This window comes from Rhinolophus sinicus, chromosome 18 (genome assembly GCF_057876585.1).
Source record: "Rhinolophus sinicus isolate RSI-liver-muscle chromosome 18, RSI-T2T, whole genome shotgun sequence".
Classification (NCBI taxonomy): Eukaryota; Metazoa; Chordata; class Mammalia; order Chiroptera; family Rhinolophidae; genus Rhinolophus; species Rhinolophus sinicus.
In genome coordinates, this window is record NC_142518.1 from 97,114,461 (window position 1) to 97,124,721 (window position 10,261).

Consider the following 10,261-nt stretch of genomic DNA (forward strand, 5'->3'; position numbering starts at 1 on the left):
GCTATGCTGGCTGAGAAAGCATCTCCATTCTTACCAGGACACCAAGAGAGGTGGACTTTGACCCACTGATAGGTCAACAGATCAGTTGTCTAAACTGAGCTGATGGGTATGCACTAAACCCCTGGCGGTTTGGGGCTTATGAGTTCCTCTTGTACTACTTTTCATCTCTACTCCTGCTTCCACCCTAAGAGTTTGGGAGTTATAGGAACCAAAAAAGGCAGGGAGGTCTCCTTGCAGATTCAATTTGAACACTTTAGTCTGAAGACTCCAACTAGTTTCATTCACATCATGGCATATTTAGAAAATGCTTACATTATTAGGGCACCCAGGAGTCAACAGGGGAGGCTGCTAGGGCTGGAAACTGAGGGCATCAATACCTGAGCCCACCTGTAGCCTGCTAGGGGCATAGGGATGGTACCATTAAAAGCTCTGCCATGTGAGACCCTTCATAGAGGGCCTTAAAGGGACACAGTCAGGGCTGGGCAGAGTGAACCAGCAAACCCTGCCCAATGTATGCCATTGCCACCATTCCCCATTTCACCTATGGGAACACTGCAGTATAGACCCATACTCCCAAAGTTTTTTCGTTCCCAAAGCACAAGGCTTTCCAAGTCTCTCCTTCCTTCCTCAACTGGACCCAGTGCTGCTCTCTTTTCCTGTAAAAATCTGACCCGTCTTCTTCTAAGGCCCATCTCAAGCACCTCCTTTTCTTAGAAACCACCTTCTCTGATCTCTACCCCCTTCCCACTCCTGCCCCCTGCACCAACTTCCCAGAGAACTAGTCTCACTTCCTCTGCCCATATCCAGGCACTTCAGAATGGTTGTGTTTCCGTCCTAGGAAAGGAACATCAGCATTAAGTCTCTTATGGCCATTACCAATACCTTGTGTCATTGTCTTTTTTCTCACCGACTGTGACCTTCTCAAGTTCAGGGGCAAAGTCTGATTAATTCCTTTGTCCTCTGTGTCTAGGCCAGAGCCTGGTCACAGCAGCCATTAATAAATGGTTAGGCCATTGGGCTGGAGTGGGGTGTGTACATACACTCACAGAAGCTAAAATGTGAGTGGTAGCCACTTCCATTAAACATAGTGGGAAGTGTTTGTTTGTTTGTTTGTTTGTTTGTTTGTTTGTTTTAGGAGCAAGAAGGTCTACTAATCCCAGGGTAGGATGGCACGTCTGGTCTGCCCAGTTGCCTCTGAAACTCTAGAAAATTTGACCAAGAACTTTCAATATAAAAGATTCAGATTCAGTCTCCCCAGGCTCAGGAGAAAGCCTGGGGTGAAGCCCTACCTACTGTCCCTGGCAGGGATGGGAGAGGAGAGGCCTGGCCTCTCCTGTTCCTATAGCCAGGTTTGAGTCCCAACATGGTACCTGGGATGTGAGGGAGAAACAGAAGATGATTTGAGCAGAGAAAACACTCTGAGCCTGGGACTAGGCCACACTTGTACCTGCCCTGGGACCTGGCACAAACCCTAGCCACACTGCACAAGCTGTCAGCGATTGCCACATGTCATCCTCCAGGCTCTGTTCTGCCCTGCTCTCTCCCTTGCACTGATTTACCTGTCATCCATTAATCCTGGGAACTGCTCTCATGTCATGCCACCATGCACACTGCTCTCCTGACACGATATATCTCTCCTTCACTTTTTGCTCCACCCTGCATCCCCAATGGGACTGCCTTGGGCAACCTACCAGGCCCTTTGAGTATATTTCCCCACTTGCTATTCTGTCTCCCCGTGGCCTACACCCCTGTCTCTCTTTCATCCCATCAGTACCTGCACCTTCCCCTGCTGCTCTGCCCATCCTGCAGAAACGTGCTTTACCGTACCTCTGCAGTGGTCCATGCATGGCCCTGTGCCTCCACTCAGCCCATTCCTGTCCCAAGGTGCCCCTCAGTCCTGCCATCCCCACCAGTGCCCCCCATGCTCCTTCCCTCCCACATCCCACACTGTGCACCGCTTTCCCATGGCTCCACCAGCCTCCCTCACCATACTGGCACTCCCACGGCATGCTGTTCTGCCCAGCACAGTGCCAGCCTCCTCGGCATAGCGCCCTCAGGTAGTGGGATCTTGGGGAAGTCTTGGGCAATCTCTGTCCTAGAGTGGTAGAGTGGGCCTGTGGCCCCACAGTCCAGGGGCCCGACCCCCACAGTGTCCTTGTCTCCCCATCTCCTGCGCTCTGCGCCCTGCTCCTTGTTCTTGGCAGCTGATCACCCTCAGTTTTCCATTTTTCCTTATCCATCTGCCTCTCCCACCCCACAACAGCTACACTGCCACTTGGCTAAAAGTGGGGACCACTGCAGGTATCAACTGCCCTTCTGTATCTAGGGATTTAATTCCTTTGTCCCTCAAGAGCACCTCTAACCTTCCTTTGAGACTGTTCTATTCTTTTTTCAATTAAAGTTTATTGGGGTGACAATTGTTAGTAAAGTTACATAGATTTCAGGTGTACGATTCTGTATTACATCATCTATATATCACGTTGTGTGTTCACCACCCAGAGTCAGTTCTCCTTCCATCACCATATATTTGACCTCGTTTACCCTCTTCTACAACCCGCCTCCTCCCTTAACCTCTGGTAACCACTAAATTATTGTCTATGTCTGTGAGTTTTTGTTTCTTCATTTGTTTGTCTTGTTCTTTTGTTTTCAGTTTTATATACCACATATCAGTGAAATCATATGGTTCTCGACTTTTTCTGTCTGACTTATTTTGCTCAGCATTATAATCTTAAAATCCATCGATGTTGTTGCGAGTGGTACTATTTCATCTTTTCTTATGGCAGAATAGTATTCCATTGTGTATATATACCACAATTTCTTTATCCATTCATCTATCGAAGGACATTTTAATTGTTTCCATGTCTTGGCCACTGTAAATAAAGCTGCAATGAATATTGGACCACACTTGTCATTATGGATAAATGTTTTCAGATTTTTTTGGGTAGATACCCAGGAGAGGGATTGCTGGGTCATATGGTAATTCTCTTAATTTTTTGAGGAACCTCCACACTGCCTTCCATAGTGGCTACACCAGTCTGCATTCCCACCAACAGTGTATGAGGGTTCCTTTTTCTCCACAGCCTCTCCAACACTTGTTACTATTTGTCTTGTTGATGATAGCCATTCTGACTGGGGTGTAGACTATTGTATCTTTTGATGGCCTTGCCTCTCCTCTGCTGAGACAGACAGGGATGAAGTCCATGTTCACTTTGGTCTGCTGGTCTTTGACTCCCTGGTCAGTGAGAGGACGAAAGGAGGTAGCCCAGGGGCTGGGGGAAACGGGGCTGAGGGCGGGGACGGAACATGAGGTGTGGAATCCAGCTCAGAGCCCCAGCCTCTGCCTCCACATATCTGGTAGATACTCAGGTCTAAAGGGCAAGAAGAGGTTGAAGGATGCTTTTTTGGCAATAGCTCTAACTAAAGTGGATGGAAGCATGGCCATTATTGATAAAAATCAAAGTGGGCCCCGAGTGGGCAGAGGAAGTGCCTCAATCAGGCCCTCACCTCCCAGGGGAAGGGTTCAGGGTCCCTGATGTCAAGTACTTTGAAGGCCAGAGTGGCAGAGAGGAGAGGGGTGGGCTGGAGGGGGCAATAGGAGAGGAGAAAGAAGAGACAGGGAGGAGACAGATTTGGTGTCTCTGGGCCTCTCTCTAGGCTTGGTGGCCCCAGTGTCACACCTTGGTGCCCTTGGAAGGCTCTGAGGACTGCTGCACATCTGTCTACTTCTGCATGGTGCTTTGCAGGCCCTAGGTCTTCTCCATGTCTACTTGAATATAGTTCACCTTCTCATCAGAAGTGACAGGTGACATGGATAGCTTGCGGTGGGGGCTTGGAGAGCTGGGCTGGAAGTCCAGGGTCAGATAATCAACAGTGCCAGTGTTCTTCTTAGACGCTGGACTGTTGGTGACACTGGGAATGGGAGATGCAGACTCTGGGTTTTGCATAGGGCTGTAGTTCTCTTTGCTGTCTCCCAAGTCTGTGCTGGTGATGCTCTGTGTGGAGATGCGGCAGCAGTACTGAGAAGAGCTGGAGTTGAAGGTGTGGATGGCCCCAGACCAAGACTTGGTGACAGGTGATTTGAAGGAGAGCTCATCGATGACGGTGTTGTTTCTCAGATCAAGTGGTGCTGCCTTTGCTTTCTGGTCAGGTTTGAGGTTGTGGTTGACAAGGTGGCTGGATCTCACTCCCTTAGCTGGGGCTTTGGTGCATAGGAAGAGCTATAGAAGGGTAGCCAAGTGGATCAAAGTGATGGGGCTCTGGGCTCATGGGGATGTACATACTCTAGGAATTATCTCCTGCTCTCTCCATGGCCAGCAGTGTGGAGGAACCTGGATTCATGGGCAGGTAGTTGTCTTCGGAATTGGCGCTATCCAATTGGCCTACAATTGTTTACCCTGGCAGGAAAGAACTGACTCCATCAGTCATGGACTGTGCAAACCTGCCTGCACTCTCTCCACCACACTGGGGATACTCGTAGGACTCATAGGAAGAAGATTGGTGAAATTGGCTGTTGGCCATCGCAGGGAGGGCATTGCGCCTGTGGATGGTGGCAGTGGCGGAGACTGAACTGTTATTTTCATGGATTGGCGTTCTCTGTTGAGGGCTCCCCCACTGAGGTGTTTCTGCCTGACTTAGCTTGGGTGGTCGGGGTGGGGGAGCTATGGCTGAGTCCCCAGGAACAGCTACTGCCATGGCATTGTGGTTCTTGTCCAGCATGATTGTCTTTGGAATCTGGTAGGCTCAGAATGGGGTGGCTGGAAAATCCACACTGTCTACCAGGAAGTTCCCAAACTCCCAGCAGAGGGTATTGCTGGACGTCTTGAAAGTATACACATCCTTATTATCTGTCTCCGAGTCTATGAGGCTGCCCTTGGTGTGGCCATGGGAGGCCACCCTCCGGGGGAGTCTTAGGTACTGTCTCTGTATTCTGTATTGTGCTGGCTTGGCTTGGGTAGGCTATAGAAGCGATGGGCTTGACCACTTATCCAGTTGATACAGTGCCCATTGCCCTGGGCAAGTTTCTGTATGGCTGTGTCACCCCAGAGAGGAACGAAGCCCTGGTGCCCTGAGAGAAGCTGGCATGCCTGGCATTTTCTGCTGTCCAGGTTATGCACTGGTACACGTAGAGATACTCCTGAGGTGCACTGGTGGACCAGGTGGTCTGAGCATGGTTCAACACAGAGGTTTGAATATGAACAAGTGTGGCTGGCTACCTACAGTGAGATGGGGCTGAGGGTTTTCATTTTAGGAGAAGGTGATGATTGGAGCTGCTGAGCTCTGCTGGAGAGGAGCAGGGGCTGTGACTGGCTGAGGCAATATTTCTCAGGGAGTCTGTGCTCTCCTCAGCCTGACTGAAGCCACAGTCCTGGCAGATGCTCTGGACCCACTTATTCATGTCCTGCTTTGTCTCAGCCACAAGGTAAAATGTGTACTCGCTGGTCTTAAAGTTAAACACAGAACTACCCTGCAGCTCCTTTGTCTTGAAAGTCAGGCCTGCATCGACCTTCTCACAGAAGCTGAGGCAATAAACCTTTTGACGTCACTCTAAGGAAAAAAAAAATTTTTGGATATATTTCCTTGGGCAAGAGAAACAAAAGAAAAAAATTAACAAATGGGACTACTTCAAACAAAAGTTTTTGCACAACAAAGAATACCATAAACAAAGTGAAAAGACAGCTTTCTGAATGGGGAAAGATATTCACTAATGATACATCTGGTATGGGTTAATATCCAAAATTTATAAATAACTCATACAACTCAACACCAAAAAACAATCCAATTAAAAAATGGGCAGAGAACCTGAATAGATATTTCTTCAAAGAGGACATACAGGTGGCCATTAGACATATGAAAAAATGCTCAACATCACTAACTATCAGAGAGATGCAAATAAAAACCACAATGAGATATCACCGCACACCTGTCAGAATGGCTATCATCAATTAATCAACAAACAAGTGTTGGTGAGGATGTGGAGAAAAGGGAACCCTCATGCACTGTTGGTGGGATTGCAAATTGGTGCAGCCACTATGGAAAACAGTACGGAGGTTCTGCAGAAGATATGAACAGGAAAGACTGAGATTCTAGGACCTAAGCCCAGAGGCTCCTATGCCCTGACTGGAGCAATTCCACTGCTGGGTATTTACTTGAAGAAATCCAAAACACTAATTTGAAAAGATAGATGCACCCCTGTGTTCATTGCAGAGCTATTTACAATAACCAAGATATGGAAGCAACCTAACTATTCATTGATAGACAGATAAAAAAGAGGTGGTATGTATATGCAATGGAATATTATTCAGCCATAAAAAATAATGGAATCTTACCAATTGTGACAAAATGAATGGCCCTTAATGGTATTATATTAAGTGAGGTAAGTCAGACAGAGAAAGACAAATACCATATGATTTCACTTATATGTGGAATCTGAAAAACAAAATAAATGAACAAAAAACCAGCAACAAAAAACCAGAAACAGACTCATAGGTACAGAGAACTAACTGATGGTTGCCAGATGGAAGGGGGGTTGGGGAGCTGGGTGAAAAAGGTGGAGGGATTAAGAAGTACAAATTGGTAGTTACAAAATAGTCAAGGGGATGTACAGTATGGGGAATATAGTCAACAATATGGTGATAACTATGTGTGGTTCCAGGTGGGTTCTAGACTAATTGGAGGGATCACTTCATACTTCATATATTAATAAATGTCTCACCAGTATGCTGTATGCCTGGAACTAATATAATATTAAACATGAACTGTATTTGAAAAATAAATTTTTAAAAAAAAAGAAGAGGGAAGAATTAGAAAATCTGTGTGTTAGCAGTAAAAAAATCTTTCTTTTTTATTAGTGGAAATGGCTTGGTGCAAGACTTAATGAAGACTTTGTCACAGTGCTAATCCTCCCAGAAGTTAAAAGAAAACTTAAAGGTATATCAGTCGTATGGGCTAAGATGCAAAAGGCCTAAACCAAGGGGAAAAAAGGGAGGTGAATTTGAATGATATCTACTGGGTAAAACTCACTAGCACGTGATGGACTGGCAGATGGGAGGGAGGATAGAGGCAGAGGGCTCCAGGCTGCTTGAAACAGGAGAGGCTGGCATTGCCTTTATCACCACTGTGCTTGGAATCACTGTGTATGATGTATATCCCTGGAGTTCCACACAAGGGTGAGAATGCATTTGCCTTGTGAATTCCTGTCTGAAGTTCCATGGGGTGGTGGCCTCAGGGTGGTGAGGTGGGAGGAGGGGGACACTACAGAAGATGTGAAGGGGAAAGACTGAGATTCCAGGACCTCAGCCCAGAGGCTCCTGTGCCCTGACTGGAGACAAGAAGTTACCCAAGGGGCAAAACCTGCCGAGGAGCTTGTCTGGGGGCTGCACTGGGCCGAAGTTTCATCACCAGCTATTTTTATTTTTAGCCTATGCCACCTCTCAGAGTAACCAGTTCTGTAAATGTCCATGCAGCTTTGTTCCCTGTCTCAGTGAGTGGCCCCACAATTTCCCTATTGCCCAAGCTGGAATACTGGACCTCCTTGACTCTTCCCTTTTCCTCACACCCCATATTCAATCAATGGACAAGACCTGACTGTCCTACCATCTAAGGGTACCTGGCATCCATGTGCCTCTCTCCTTCCTGTCACTACTACAATTTAGTTCACTTAATTAAAGAAATAGAACCCTAACTAGTCTTCTGTATTCTTTTTTTTAAAGATTTTATTGGGGAAGAGGAACAGGTCTTTATTTGGGAACAGTGTTTACTTCCAGGACTTTTTCCAAGTCAAGTTGTTGTCCTTTCAGTCTTAGTTGTGGAGGGTGCCATTCAACTCCAGGTCCAGTTGCCGTTGCTAGTTGCAGGGGGCGCAGCCCACCATCCCTTGCGGGAGTCGAGGAGTTGAACCAGCAACCTTGTGGTTGAGAGCCCACTGGCCTATATGGGAATCAAACCGGCAGCCTTCAGCATTAGGAACACGGAGCTCCAACCGCCTGAGCCACCGGGCCGGCCCCTGTGTTCTATTTTTGACCTCATGTAACCCATTCTCCATGCTGAGAATAGAATGATATTACCAAAACACCACTCTGAGAATCCTTCAATTGTTCCTCATTGCTCCCAGGATAAAATTCCAACTCTGCCGTTGGGCCTCACCAGGCTACTGCTTACATTTCCCATGAGTGACAGCTTCAAAGTCATATCCTTCAGGAAACTTTCTCTGCATGTCCCCTGACCGCTCCACCACCTCTAGAATATATGCTCCTTTTCGGTACTTCCATAACACCACGTATTTCCTCTCTCATAGCACTTATATTACACTGCACATACTCTTTTGGTTATTTTCCCCACTCAAATGTAATCTACAAGAGCATGGACTATATTCTTGCTTTTATTTAACACTTATATGGACCTTCATCTGTACTAAGGACTTCTATAAACTCTTTATAAATATTAATTCATTTAATTCTCATCAATTATCATCAATTCTCACAATCCTCTGAGTTGTTATGGTTGTTACCATTATATAGATGATGGAGCCAAGGCAAGAGAGGTTAAGTAATTTGCCCAAGGTCACATTGTTTGTAAATAGCAGAGTTGGGATTTGAACCCCAAAATCCAAGCTCTTAACCACTACTATCTACTGTTTCCCTTGTTCATCCATGTATTCTCATTGCCTGTCACATAGAAGGTCCGCCAATAAATGTTTTAATAAAAGAAAGAATGACTAAATGAATAAAGATAGTGGAAATAACAAAGTCCTTTATGGGAACAGTCGGAAGAAAAGATTTAGCCACAGACTGAGACAGAGATTAAGTTTAGGAGTCAGAGAAATTGAAAGCAAATAGTCCAAGGGGTAAGGAAGACGCCAGAAGTGGCAGGTGATGAAAGGCAAGGTGGCAGGGGCAGGGGGAGCTCAGAAAGGCAAGTGACAAATAGCTCTGCAGTCAACAAAGGAAAATATAGAACAGACCATTGAATTTGGCAAGGAGCTGGCCCCTGGGACCTCAGGGCAGTTTCCAAAGAGTGCTGGGGAAGCCAGATTGCGTGGGCTTGAGGAGGGAGTGAGTGGGTGGATGGTAGAGAAATCAGACAATGAGATTTTACTCCCTGCTGAGCCATGAAAGGTGGGATTTGGGAAGGGGTAGTAATCAGGTTAGGTAAGGTCTTTTAGTCAAGATGTGGTGATTAGGGCCTGCTTAAAGGCAATAAAGGCAAGAGGTAACAAATCTTTGGAGAATAAGAAGTCAAACCAGCCCTCACCAAAACAAAGAGTCTGCTGTATGGTGGTGGACCACACCACGGGCAACTACATGAAATGTAAACATGGGCAAAGTATGCTAGTTTGTTGTGAAGGGAATGAAGGTCAGGAGAGCAGTGCTCTGTAGAAATTCTTTCCTGAGAGATATTTGCTTACTCCAGACATGAGGTAGAAAGGTCTGGTACAGGGGAGTATGGTGACTTGATTTAGAAGCTACTAGTGAAAGAAAAGCAGATAAAAAGCAGAGACATGAAGAGGAAAGAGGAACCATTTTCAAGAGTTCAAAAAGCACAAGAAAACCAGAAAGAAGGCAGGATGGTTAGTGAAGGTCATAGAACTGCAATGAAAAAAATAGTTCTGTTAACTGGCTAGAGGCTTAGCAGTGAAAATGGGCCTCACATTTGGGAGCAGTTGAAAAGAGGATTTGGCTGAGGGAGCCAAACAGCGAGTGAGAAGTAGTGGCCCAAAGAAGAGTCATTTCAGAAGGGAAGTGCAGAGGGTCTGGAGGGGAGTGTTAGCTCAAGGGCTTGGCCTGAAAGGGCCTACTGAGGCCCAAATCCAAAAGTTCCTCCATCCCCAGAGAAAGGGAGCTGGGCCTACCACTATCTTGGTTAGGGGATTACAGGCAGGGCCAATAGACAGGGCTGGCCAACTCGAGGAAAGGAACAGCCGGAAACACAACGAAAAAATGGCAGCCACAGCATAACCAGTGATTTCTGTCAACAACCATTTGTTGAGCATATACTTAACACCAGGCATTGGTTATAGGCTCTGCCTGCTCTCCAGGAATTTACATTCCAGTAGGAGACAAAGTCAAAGCATAGATTATTACCCTATAACACCAGGATGCTGATATTCTGTAGGGGAGACAGATGTAGAAAGGGCTTTGGGGGTTTTAGCATTGATGTGTGCCAAAGAAACGCAACAAAGAGGTCTGTACACAGTCTAGTTAATATAGGGTCTACTTTCCTCCAGGAAGTGAAGAAGAGGCTTCGTGCTGAGGTCTTGGGGTTT

At 46.5% G+C, this 10,261-nt stretch overlaps 1 pseudogene; it reads right to left on the reverse strand.

Moving 5' to 3' along the window:
- Positions 1-3,671: 3,671 nt before the first annotated feature.
- Positions 3,672-7,100, reverse strand: LOC109436226 (GRB2-associated-binding protein 2 pseudogene; annotated as a pseudogene).
- Between the last annotated feature and the right edge of the window lie 3,161 nt (positions 7,101-10,261).